The 13,740-nt window shown below is 50.0% G+C and overlaps 1 non-coding gene and 1 pseudogene across 1 annotated transcript; both read right to left on the minus strand.

The window, feature by feature from the left end:
- Positions 1–11,070: 11,070 nt before the first annotated feature.
- Positions 11,071–11,144, minus strand: LOC136937085 (U2 spliceosomal RNA; annotated as a pseudogene).
- A 463-nt stretch (positions 11,145–11,607) lies between these two features.
- LOC136937091 (U5 spliceosomal RNA) lies at positions 11,608–11,725 on the minus strand. Its single transcript, XR_010875218.1, has one exon. It is a non-coding gene; the product is annotated as a U5 spliceosomal RNA (small nuclear RNA).
- Positions 11,726–13,740: the final 2,015 nt, after the last annotated feature.

A 13,740-nucleotide genomic window follows, 5' to 3' on the forward strand; every position in this document is an offset into this window, starting at 1 on the left:
TCTTCTGAATTGGATTTAGGAAAAAATTTGGCATTCATGAAAGTTTTCTCATCTGGGATTTGTTCTGAACTTCAGTAGAATTTCCGAACTCGAAATAGCAGTCGTAAATCGCCCAGAGTTGTCTCAAATGCGATTCGTTAAAAAAAACACAATATGGGCAATCGCATTTAAGTAAACTCTCCATGTTAGAAGTGTGAATGAATTTGTGAGAAATCGTTAGTGATTGCGTTCACATCAACTCTACAGACATCCTCGGATTAAAATAATTATAATAATTTAACTTGCTTAGTGTGCACACTGTTAGATCCAGTGGAGAACAATTCCACTACTCATCTTACTGGTATCAGAATGGGATTTATTCGCCATGAAAGTTTGCACAGACAAGGAATTTGCTTTGGCAGGAAGGTGCATACAATAAACATATGATGTTTATTGTATGTTTAAACGTATGATGTTGTATGTGACAAATAAAACCATTGCACTTGACAAATAGAACCATTAACTTGCACTTGAACATCATATAAATTCAACCAGGCCATCCAATTATCACTGATCACTCAACCTCTAGGCATACAATATGGCACAATTGCTTTTCGCTTGGACATAACTTACGTTCCTGTTGCTTTCCTAATTGTGTCGATTCTGACTGCACACGTCACTGCTGTTGCGTGCCCTTATAACACAAGCTCTTCTCCTGTCTGCCACCCCCATGGTGGAATCAACTCCCCACCTCCATCAGGGACACTGATTGTCTCGCCACCTTCAAGAAAAGGCTCAAGACGGATGTCTTTTTCTTACGTTGTTTTTCCGAAGCCCGTAAGAAACATTTCAGAAGAAACTTCAGAAAATGTTCGAGAATGAGGCCCAATGATCTTTAACGCTCTTCTTGTTAAGAGTGTAGGCTGGATCCAGCCCAACAAATACTCTGAAGCCCTCATCCTCCACCACAGAAAACGTCTGTAAATCCTTCTCTACCATCTCCACCAGTGCATTATCAAGTGCTTGTTTCCTGGCTGTCAAGACAAATAATCGTTTGAATATGTATTACCATTTAACATATTAATTGTATTGTAACTTTCATACATATATAATTATGTACAACTGCTGAACATTATATGATTGTATTGTGTAAGCAATCATACCTCGTGGTAGGACCGCAGGCCTCCCAGCAGCATCCTCTGCATTGGGTGCAGGTGGGTTGGCCAGCCCTGGGTGCTTAGCATACAGATGCCTTAACATTAAAGAGGTTTTGTTACAATATGACAAATGCATAGAGCATTGCAAACACTGCACCTTGTTAGGGGAGACCATATCAAAGTGCTCCCACATAAAGGACCTTTGTCTCTTGTTGGCCCTATTCTGCATTTCTCCAGCTAGCACTAGGCCTACTACAAACTCTATTCAGACAGCTGAGCGGTTAGGGAATCGGGCTAGTAATCAGAAGGTTGCCGGTTCGATTCCCGGCAGTGAAAAATGTGTCCTTGGGCAAGGCATTTTACCCTACTTGCCTCGGGGAGAATGTCCCTATATTTACTGTAAGTCGCTCTGGATAAGAGCGTCTGCTAAATGACTAAATATAACTAATACTGAATATAAACTAACTATGGAAACACAATGAACTAAGGCAGCACGATAAAGTAAAGTAAAGCACACACATCTGAGTCTATTGGCAAGTGCCAGAAGTGTTTTTAAAACTCAGTGAGTGTTGAATGTGTCGGGACAGTATCGACACAATAGTACTGAGCAGTCCATCACTAGAATCAGACACTTCAATTTCTTTGTCTTACTTGGAGATGTCCAATCTGCCAGAACTTCATTCATTTCTATATATTAACTTATTTATCTTGGGGTAATCATTAAACATGAACATAGTGGACTAGTGCCAGTGCATCTCCAACCCAGCAATGGGCTGAGACCTAACCCAGCCAGAGCCTAGTCCCAATGTAATTTTTTTTTATTGAATATTACAATTCCCCATTCTTTACCTACCTTGGTTGAGTGTTGATAGGTGAGTTGTTGGGCGACTTCAGAAAACAGGTGCTAAGTCGTGCTAAAACAATGGCAGTGTTAGGCTCAATTAGGCCTTAACCCTTATGTTGTGCCTTCGGGTCACATGACCCAAAGGTTCATAACGAACCATCGTTGTGTTTACCCAATTTTACCCAATACAAAAACAAATAAAAATAATTATTTTAACCTTCGCAATGTGGGGGGTCTGAGACAGCCCAACGGTTAAAATAAAATGCTTCACTTTGTTTTTGTATGCGGTAAAGTTGTCGCAATACGACGGTGGGTCACAATGACTGATGGGTCAGAATGACCCGAAGATAACACAAGGGTTAAACGACTGACGAGTGACGACTCTCTCCATTCAGGAGGGTGAAGTTAACAGACTTTTCAAGAGGCAGATGTAATGAAGTAATTAAGTCTTTTGAGCGCCTCAAATCCATCACAGACTCTTTCCTGGACCCACTGCAGTTTGCCTACAGAACCAACAGATCTGTGGATGAAGCTGTTAACATGGCCCTCCACTTCACCCTACAGCACCTGGACTCCCCAGCATCCTATGCCAGGATCCTGTTTGTGGACTTCAGCTCTGCCTTCAACACCATCATCCCCGCCCTGCTTCAGGACAAGCTCTCCCAGCTGAACGTGCCCGACTCCACCAGCAGGTGGATCACAGACTTCCTGTCTGACAGGAAGCAGTGCGTTAAGCTGGGAACACAAGTCTCTGACTCCCGGTCCATCAGCACCGGATCTCCTCAGGGCTGCGTCCTGCTCTTCTCCCTGTACACCAACAGCTGCACCTCCAGTCATCCGTCTGTCAAACTTCTGAAGTTTGCGGACGATACCACACTCATTGGGCTCATCTCTGACAGGGATGAGTCTGACTATAGGTGGGAAGCTGACAACCTGGTGACCTGGTGTAGCCAGAACAACTTAGAGCTCAATGCTCTTACAGTTTTTCTCCATTGCTTTGGCTCAATTCTTGAAACAGAAATGACATTCTCAAAGCTCTAAGTGCATTTGGCAAAATAGCCTATATGGTTCAGCACAAATACATAGATCACCTTCAAAAGGTCATATCTCACCCAAAACAGTTAACTCATGCCCCCAAAATGAAAAGTTCCTTCTCGATTGCTTTGGCCCATCTCTCGAGAAAAAAGAGGACATTCTCAAAGCTTTAAATACATTTGCCAAAATAAACTAGATGGTTCAGCAAAACACCATGGCACACCTGCAAAGGGTCATCTTTCTCCTAAAACAGACAACTCATCAGTCAAAACTAAATCCTTTTATCTTACAAATAGTCAGTGCCCCCAAAATGAAAAGTCCCTTTGCTATTGTGTAAACACTGCAGGTCAAAATGTTTAGATGTTTTGTCAGTATGGCAGTGGACCATAGTAAAACCCTGTCATGTACACATTTCAATCTTGGCTCAGTCATTTGACACTGAATGGTTACTGTAGTAAATGTTTTATTTCCAGAATACTGTAATTGCCATACATTGTGGTTACAATGCGTAAGCACATCAAAACTGAAATTATGCATAGCCTACACTACCAACACATACAGTAAGAAAGTAAAGCAAAGCTGGAGTTTCATCAGTTGTCGTCCTCATTCTCCTGCTCATCCTCGCGCTCCTGTCTGTCTGGCCACAGATTTTCGTCTACATCACATCTGATGTTCTCCCTTGCGATGCAACGGGGGAAGAATCGTCGTGCATGCCGCAACCATCCCCTGCACTGATCTGCTGCGACATCACCACAAGCAGCATCCATTGCCTGGAGCAGGGACCTGGAGAGGGTTTTGAGCCCGATGCTTATAGACCCCCCACCTCCATGCAGAAAAAAACTCCTCGATAGGATTGAGGAATGGGGAGTAAGGTGATAAGAGCACCATCACCATTCTTGGATGGGCAGTGAACCACGCCCTGATGAGCGGGCCACGGTGGAAGCTTACATTGTCCCACACAATGACGAATGTAGGCAAGTGAGGCCCTACCAAACCCCTCTCATGTTGAGGGATAAGATCAGAATGAAGGCGGTCCAAGAACACCAGGAGCTTCTGGGTATTGTATGGGCCAAGACTGGGAATGTGGGTGACTACACCATTCTCTGAAATGGCAGCACACATGGTGATGTTGCCCCCGCGCTGGCCTGGGACATCCACCGTTGCCCGGTGGCCGACGATATTACGGCCACGCCGTCTTCCTTTGGCCAGGTTGAAGCCAGCCTCATCCACAAAAATGAGGGTGTGAGGGGTCTCATTCGCCTCCAGCTCCATTATATTCTCTACAAAACAGTAAACAAATGTAGCAGAGCCAACAGACAAACCACGTACCATCACACCTTTCCCCTACCCCCGACAAGGAGAAAGGGGTTTTTTCCCCCTTTGTCCTTATCTCCAGAGCAGGAGCTTCAAAGCTTCTGGCCCAGCATGGGGTCAGAAGGTAGACCAAAATGGCCTTACAGTATGGAGACAAAGGATTTTAAGGAAGAACTAACTTTTCTGGATTTACAAACATATTCTCAAGGACTACATGGCTCAGGGACACTATTTCAATGACAGTAGTTGATATGTTATAATGTATGCTTTCCCTTTAATGCTGTGTTGATATAATTTGATGTTTTAATGTAACTTCCCTTCCTGTTATGATAAATCAGTCAATCTTGATATCAAAATTATTCGAATCTACAAACTAAACCATTTATGAATGTTGTATTGTTATATTTTCAAGTATAAGCAATACATGGACATTTGAAATAGCTGAACTCTGAAAAGTTATCAACCACTTCACACCCATACGTCAATCTCAGGATGGACGCCCAGGTGGGAGTAACTGACCAATCAAAGAGTTCACCTCCAAAAGGATACCCCCTTTCGCAAGTATTATAAAACCTCGACGCACAAGCAATCCTGGCTTTTTCGCAAGGATTCACCGGAAGTGTTCGCCACACATCTGACCTATCCTTCTCAATCAGCAACTCACTGGACCACTAGGAACTTGAACGAAAGATTCCTTTGCTCTAACCGTTTGACAACGACAACGGAACTTTGACTCTTCTTCTTCAAACTGACAACAGTAACTGCGATATTGCTACATTTCTTACTTGTGAACATTGGCATATTGTGATTTAATTTGTTACGTTTGATTTTAGTTTGCAAATGATTTAACCTAACTTTCGTTAGGATTAGTTAACATACTCTCCCATTGTTCTCCAGAAGCCTATCTCTCTCTCTCTCCCTTCCCCCTCCCCACGCGCTCTCAACCTACCATCTTGTACCAACCCTCATCATAGTTTAGGACCTACTGTATACAGTTCAACTCAACTCACTTTCAACTAAACGATAACTTCTCTGGTATTTGTTCATTATAATTACATTTCCTTAAATAAATCATTGTTTATAATACTCGCGTTATCCCTCACGTTATCTGATCTGCTCTACTTTCATAGAATCCACTACTTAAGATTAGACTGATTATTACGAAGGCTATTATTTCAATATTATTCAATAAGGTTTCCTCTATCCCTTTAACAATAAGAGGTGGTGCCCCCAAGAACTACATACTTTATCATAAATTAAGTATTGCTAATCTTAAACGAGCGAACCCCGCTACACAAAAGTGGTTATGTAAGCAGTAGAATCATACAACAAATTACATGGAAATGTTCTGTGTTCTCTGCAAGTTCAATACTGTAAACTGGGCTCTATGCGCCACTGCTAACAGGTCACAATGATAAACCATGCATAACACTGACTGTACAATATACTAGGCGTAGTGCACACCACTGCTTTACCTGTACATACTGGTAGCGCAGCTCCTTCGTTCTCTCAGAGTTCTTTTCAAATGGTACTCTGTACAGTTGCTTCATACTCATCTGATTTCGATTCAGGACCCTGTCAATTGTCGAGATGCTGACTGCGTTTACGTCCTGGAAGATGCCAGCATTGTCATCTAGGATTGTGGTCCGGATTTCTCTCAGTGTGATAGCATTGTTTGCCATGACAATATTGCAGATTTCTTGTTCTTGCTGTTGGTTGAGAATTGCTCTTCTGCCACCCGCACCAGGTTGTCGTCCAGTCCTTAACATTAGAATTCACAAATAGACACTATTACCATTTGTAATTAGTTGTTTTACTTTGACTTTAGTTACATATACATTTGAATACTACAGTTACAGTAAATCTACCATCAATAATTCCATAGTAGACTGAGCACATACCTGTTTTCCCTGCGGAATGTTTGGATGATAGAGGACACTGTAGAGCGTGGCACATTAGGCTGAACTCGACGACCTGCCTCTGCCATTGTGAGGCCATGGTTGACCACATGGTCCACAAGTGTAGCCCGAATTTCATCTGGCACAGCATGATGCCTTCGTCCTCCTCGGCCTCTTCCCCCTACTCCACCACCACGCACCCTTGCTCCTCTTCTTCCTCTTCTTCCTCGAGCAGGCAGTTGCCCTTGGTTGTTTCCCTGGCCAGGTGCTTCCATGTTCATGATATGACAGAATTTGGTCAAGCTCTACATATTTGATGGAAGCATTTATACTCCTGGATAGCACCTGTCAGCTAACTTAACTTACTGTGTGATTGGTGATCGGATGTGTGACACTCCCCCTTGTTTAGTAAAGTTCTAATTGCACGTGACAATTAGTAAGCAGATCATCCAAGAGATCCATATTACAGTATATACCATGATATTTTTCATGGTATTATGTGTCTGAGAGATTTTGACAGTGGAGTGAACTATTGTGCAGGTGACGATGTACACAAGGAAATTATGCCAACATGTTTTGCAGCGAACAACCACTTGACTGAGAAGCAACAGTCAGTTTAGACCAGCAAGATATTTTCAATTGATAATTGGCCTAATTGAAGGCAATTATACCTAACCATTTCAAAGATATGCTAAACCATTTGAAATTTGTGCAAACTGTAGGCAATCGCACTTGTCATATATGAGGATGTGCTAATACAATTGCAATTTGATTAAAGGAATGAAAAATTCCAATGAGTTGTGAACAAGTGCCCAGCGGTTTGGAGGTTTGCACGTGTTGTTTTGAAAATGTCATTTCTGTTTCGTGAAATGAGCCAAAGCAATGGAGAAAAACTGTAAGACAGTGGAGATGGTTGTGGACTTCAGGAAGAATACAGCCCCACTCACCCCCATCTGTGCGACTCCCCAGTCAACACTGTGGAGTCCTTCCGCTTCCTGGGCACAATCCTCACCCAGGACCTCAAGTGGGAACTGAACATCAGCTCCCTCACCAAAAAAGCACAACAGAGGATGTACTTCCTACGGCAGCTGAAGAAATTCAACCTGCCAAAGACAATGATGGTGCACTTCTACACAACCATCCAGTCCATCCTCGCCTCTTCCATCACCATCTGGTACACTGCTGCCACTGCCAAGGGCAAGAGCAGACTGCAGCGTATCATCTGCACTGCCGAGAAGGTGATCGGCTGCAATCTGCCTACCCTCGAGGACCTGCACACCTCGAGGACCCTGAGGCGTGCGAGGAAGATTGTGGACGACCCCTCCCACCCTGGTCACTCCCTGTTCCAGCTACTCCCCTCTGGCAGAAGGCTGCGGTCCATCAGGACCAAAACCTCACGCCATAAGAATTTTTTTTTTTCATCTGCTACTGGCCTCTTCAACAAGGCCAAGGACTCCCATTGACATTCATTCACTTATTTAACTATTATAAGTCCATCTAATGGCAATTACAGTATGCACAAGCCACCTTACCTCAGTATCAGGTACCGCTCAGCCACCTGACTCCAGGTGGCTGAGCGGTGAGGGAATCGGGCTAGTAATACGAAGGTTGCCAGTTCGATTCCCGGTCATGCCAACTGACGTTGTGTCCTTGGGCAAGGCACTTCACCCTACTTGCCTCGGGGGTATGTCCCTGTACTTACTGTAAGTCGCTCTGGATAAGAGCGTCTGCTAAATGACTAAATGTAAATGTAATGTATCCAATTGCACTATGTTGACCACTCACGCTGCTCATTCTTATTGTTATTTTTATATATATATATTATATGTTGTATTCTTAGATTGTTTAGTTCTTAGAAATAGTTAAACTTGTATTTTTACTTAATTTAAGATTCGTATATGTTTAGTGTTTTGCACCTCCCTGCCACAGTAAATTCCATGTTGGTATAACATACATGGCGAATAAACCGAATTCTGATTCTGATTAAACACATTAAACTCAATTAAATTCCTATCAGGCGATCCGGTATCGACAAGGACGGGTCTTAGACAGTATTCGTTCGAGAAGAACAGATTTTTATCTTTTTGTTTAAGAGTTTTATTCACATCGGACACTAAAACAAGAAGGGCGCGGGGCCGAAACCCCACTCTTCCAACCCACAGTCCAACCAAAACCCAATGCTACACCATAATCCCTACAATCACCTCTTCCCATCCCATCCACCATACCCCAAGCCCCACACACCCACAAATAATTAAAAATGAACAAAAAACCACAAGGCTCCCATAGGGGGCAATACACATAACACAAGGGCTATAGATAGGGGCAGGCATCATAGCACAAGGGCAGGAAACATCATGCGACGGCCACTAACAGGGGGCCACGCACACAAAACACAGTGACCCTCCCACACAAAAACCCGTGCCAGGCCATGCCGGTGCATGATCTCACGCAACGGCAGGCCTTTGTGCAAACACAGTCAATTCAAGTCTTTGAGACCGAGCATAACAGGCAGTTGTACAGACAACCAGACCGTGGCGGGTATCCCCACCACGACCGTAGGGATTAAAGTATTACGGCACCGTGCTGGATTTCCAGCGTGCGGCGTTTGGCTGTGTAAAAAAGTCTTAAATTATTATTATTTTAAACACGTCTCGATATCGTCACCATCACTTTGGAGTTTATGAGTTTGTCTGCCAATGAAAGGAGCACAACTCTCCCGCTCTCAAAATAACATTATTAGCCAATCAGAAGTAGATTGAGGCGGGTCTTGGGAAAATGTGCTTCAACCACTGACTTCGCTCTCTATCGCTCTGCTTATGCTGCGTAGATGCCCGAGTAGAGAGACGTCCGAAAACACTGACCTCCCCTTCACCTCCTTGACCGAGGCAAAGAAGGAGGCCGAGCACGTCTCGTTCTGCTCCACAAACTTCTGACGCGTCCTCAGGAGGAAAGTGCGAGCTCGACGCTCGTGGATGGCCCTCAACAGGGCCCTGAGAGCAGCGCAATGCTGCACGTCGGGCAACACCTCCTGGTTTCCCCAGGAGTGCTCAAGCTTTTTCTGCAGCGCCGGGGTCTCCGCCCTCGCCTCCTTCCTGCAGTGCCCCTGGATAAAGTCCCGCAAGTGGGCCTTAGCAGCCTCCCACCACTCGACCACCCCTGCGAAGAGGGGCTTAAGGCCCACGAGGCCCTGAAAGAAGTGGCCCACGGAGTCGCAGAAAGCCTGCTCCTCCAGGACCCCCAGGTTCAGCCGCCAGTACCCCGGGCCAAAGACCGGCACCCGGGCCCAGACAGTCAGCAGGACCCCATCGTGGTCGGAGAAGAAGACGGGGAGCACCCGCCCCGACACCGGCCCCAAGGACCTCGGCAAGAAGACGTAATCTATACGCTTCTGGACCCCACGGGAATTACGCCACGTGGGACCATCCAAACGCGGGGTAGTGCGCCCACCCCCATCCACCAGCCCGTGCCCCTCGAACAAAGCCCTCCAGGCCCCTACACTAACCTCACCCGTGCCCCCTAGCTCCAAATTAAAATCCCCCCCGACCACCAGCGCCCTGTTGGTGGCGCAATGGGGCGACACACTCGCCACCAGCTCCTCCATCTCCACCCTCCCCTGAGGACCGTACACGCACATGACCCTCATTTTAAAATCCCTCACGGTGATGTCCGCCCCAATCCCCCTCCCCTGCATCACCATAAAAGAACCCTCCACCCGGACCCCCCCCGACCCAAACAAAATCCCCACCCCCGATGAATGAACCCCACCCACGCTCCACACGGCCCCACCCCTACCCCACTCCCGCGAGAAGTCCCGAGCGTCCCCCCGGTCCCTCAGGTGAACCTCCTGTATGAAACAAAAGGTGAAATCCAAATCCCCCAAAAAAGAAAACACCCCCGCCCGCTTGACCCTGTCCCTGAGCCCCCGGACGTTACAAGTGCCCACAGTAACCTCCATAAAACACCACAAAAATAAGAAAACCCCAAAACAACCCATGAAAAACCCTACAATTGGTAGAGGTCCCCCTCCTCCGCCCCCTCCGACTCCTCAGCCTCCATCATGTCCGCCCAGGACGCCGGCATCGGGTTGGGGCCCCCGTCACCCACCCACCCCCTGCTCCAGAACCCCCCCCTCCCCAGCGCCAACTCTACCGGGGTCCCGGGCAGCTCCTCCTCCGACTCCTCCACCTCCCCTCCCTCCTCCCCCCCACCAGACCCCCTCTGTGAGGCCCTCTGTGAGGCCCTCTGAGAGCCCCTCCCGGTGCCCCGCACCTTCTTTGCGGCCCCCCCGCACCCGAAGTCCCCCTGGGGCCCCCCTCCAGGACCTCCGCCTTCCTCCGGCTCCTCGACGAGGACGCCGCTTTCCCCCGGTCGACCTCGTCCAGCGCCCGCTGGAGGCGCTGCAGAGGCTCCAGCCCATTTTGCTCCTGCCAACCCAGAAGCCAAATATGTCCTTGACGGGCCTGGCCGCCGAGACGACCGTCCCGTTTCTCCCCAGGCAGGCGACGATCGCCTGCTCTGACACGTGGGGGCTGAACATTGTTACGGTCACCACGTGGAGGTTCTGCCTGGCCAGGTCCACCACCTCGTAATGGCTCAGGGGCTTCTGCTGCCCCAGAGCCCTGCACCTGGCCAGGACAGATGCCGCTAGGGCCCTGCTGGCAGCTGCAGGCGGGCGTCCCGCTGACCCCTGCAGCTCCGTCGACGCTTCCGCCCTGGGCCCCGCTCGACCCCGATCACTGGCACCACCGACTCCACCCTCCGACCCGCCACCGCCCATCACTGCACCACCGCTCGCCGCCACCGCCGCTCACTGCCACCACCGCCCTTGGCCACCGTCGCCTCACTGTCGCTCTATCCAGTTCTCGATAAGAACAGATACTACACTTGATCTTAGCCAAAAGGCCGAGAAGCGATGCCCGCATTATTGGACAACCCCGCGCGCCAGCTGGGCCACTCGGTCACCACACGAAGAATGGCCGAAACTACGGAAGCGGAAAGCCAAGGCCAAAAGCCGCAAAAGAAGCAGGGACGGAAGCGGAAAGCCAAGGCCAAAAGCCGCAGAAGAAGCAGGGACAGAAGCGGAAAGCCGAGGCCAAAAGGCAACAGAATTGAAAAAGCTACAGAAGAAGCAAAGACAAAAGCCTTGCCTGCACGCACGCACGCACCTAACCCCAAAGCTAAGCAGGGACGGAAGCGGAAAGCCAAGGCCAAAAGCCGCAGAAGAAGCAGGGACGGAAGCGGAAAGCAAAGGAAAAGGCAACAGAATTGAAACAGCTACAGAAGAAGCAAAGACAAAACCTGGCTTACCTGCAGGCACGCACGCACCTAACCCCAAAGCCAACCTTACCCTGCTTTTGTCACACGTCCATCAGGCTCTGCCCTCCCTCGGGCAAAGCCTCCCAAAAATACCACGTTCCACTCGTCGGCGCTCCCCTCCACGGAAGTCTTTAGTAAAAGGCGAAAGGCTTGTGCGTGCTGAAGGGGAACCAGAGTGCCAATTTGAAACGACCCAAACGGCCTACCCCCAACCCCTCCGTTGGCACTGACTCACCCGTCCGCGGCGGCGAACCGCGGCAAACCGCATCCTTCTCGGAAAAAAGGCGCGGAAACGCCACGGGCCACAGAGGTGCTCGACCCGCCCGCTTGGCCTTTCTTTTCTTACCACACTTTCTCCATTTCATTGATTGCTTTTTCTCGATTAAGATCCGTACATGTTTATCGTATGCGCCTTCCCTCCTCGTCCACCCCCTGCAGTCCAAAAGCCTCCCGGTAGTAGGTGGTCGCCACCCCCACCATCCCCCTGGAGTCTGTGACCCGGGCCCCGTCCTCCCCCCGAAGTCCCGGGATGACGCTCCGCGCTCTGGCCGCCCGGACCTGGCGGAAAAAGAAGGCCACAGACACCTCCCCCAGCTCGAAAGCGTCCGTCCTGCCCCTAAACAGGAAGGCCTCGGCCTTGGCCCGGAAGTAGGAGGCCAGCCTCCCCGTGACCACCTCTATGCCCCCAAGGTCCATCCCCTCCCCACGGTTCTCCACCGCCACCAAATGGTGCAGGGCCCTCTGGAGGCCGGACAGCTCCGCCCTCTCTGCCCGCGCTCTGCCAGCACAGTAGTCCATGGCCAGGGTCCGGGTGTGGACCTTTACGCTCTCCCACCAGTCCACCACAGACCCAAAGTAGGGCTTGAGGGAGGCCCAGACCTCGTAGTGCTCCCAGAAGCAGACCCGGAAAGCCTCCTCCTCGAGGATCTGGGCGTTGATCCTCCAGTACCCCCTCCCATGCACCGGAGCCTCCACCCCGAAGGTCACCCGGAGCTGGTGATGGTCCAAGAACCAGACCGGCGTGACCTCCGCCACCCCGACCACCGTCGTGCTGGGAACAAAAACAAAATCGATACGACTGCGGTCCCCCCGTGAGTTGCCCCAGGTGTAACCCTCCCCATGGCGTGCACAGCCCCGGTAACAGTCCTTCAACAAAAAAAAGAACACCACATCATGTACATGTTGAGCAGTGAAATCCCCCTCCCAACACCAAAACCCTATCGGTGACACACACGTCAGCCAGGGCCAAAAACACCCCCTTGCACTCCCGCCGCTGGCCCGGAGCATACACATTTACAAACCGAAAAGAAACCCCCCTCCATGTCGCGTCCACCACCAAAACCCTCCCCTGGACCACAGAAAAACTCCCCGACACCCTGAAATCCCGGTCCCCAAACAAAATACCCACCCCTGCAGGAACCGCCGTTGGACCGGGAACCGCCTCAGGAGCAGCAGGAACCTCTGTTGGACCGGGAACCGCCTCCAGCCCGGGAGCAGGACCGGGAGCCCCCCCAGGAGCCTTTGGACCAGCGGGGCCAGGAAAAGCCCCCCAGGCACCCTGACCCCCCCGACGGCCAGAGACCGCCCCGGCGTAGGCGCGCTTGGGGCAGTCACGGTACAGGTGACCGTCAACACCGCAGTGGTGGCCCTTCTTCGGGGCCCAGCAGGAAGCAGCGCCGTGCCCCGCCTCCCCACAGTTCCGGCACCGTAGCTGGGCGCACCCGGTAGCCACGTGTCCGAAAACCCGGCACTTCCGGCAGAAAGCCGGCTGCCCGGGGTAGAACAGGAACCCCCGCTCGGCCCCGATGGAGAAGTAGGCCGGGGGGGTGCCGGAGGCCGTCCGCCCCCTCCGGGTCGTCCGCCAGCAGGACCCGGAACTGCCTCCGAGCAGCCCAGATCCCGTAGCCGTCCCTCAGGTAAGAGCGTCTGCTAAAAAAAAAAATGACTAAGAGCGTCTGCTAAATGACTAAATGTACTTGACCATAGGATCCACCTTTCCGAACTTCCCCAGGAAGCCCGCCACCGTCGTGTCCCTCACGTAGGGGTTGTACAGGAGCACCGTGATGATTTTCAGGCTGGTCCTGCACAAAGACTCCACCGTCATTCGGGAGAGGGGTTCCTCCGCCTTGGCCCGGCACAGCTCCGCCACCTCCCGAAACCGGTCGTCCTTAGTCACTGAGAGCTCGTAGCCCCC

The sequence above is a fragment of the Osmerus mordax genome, chromosome 27 (assembly GCF_038355195.1).
Source record: "Osmerus mordax isolate fOsmMor3 chromosome 27, fOsmMor3.pri, whole genome shotgun sequence".
NCBI lineage: Eukaryota > Metazoa > Chordata > Actinopteri > Osmeriformes > Osmeridae > Osmerus > Osmerus mordax.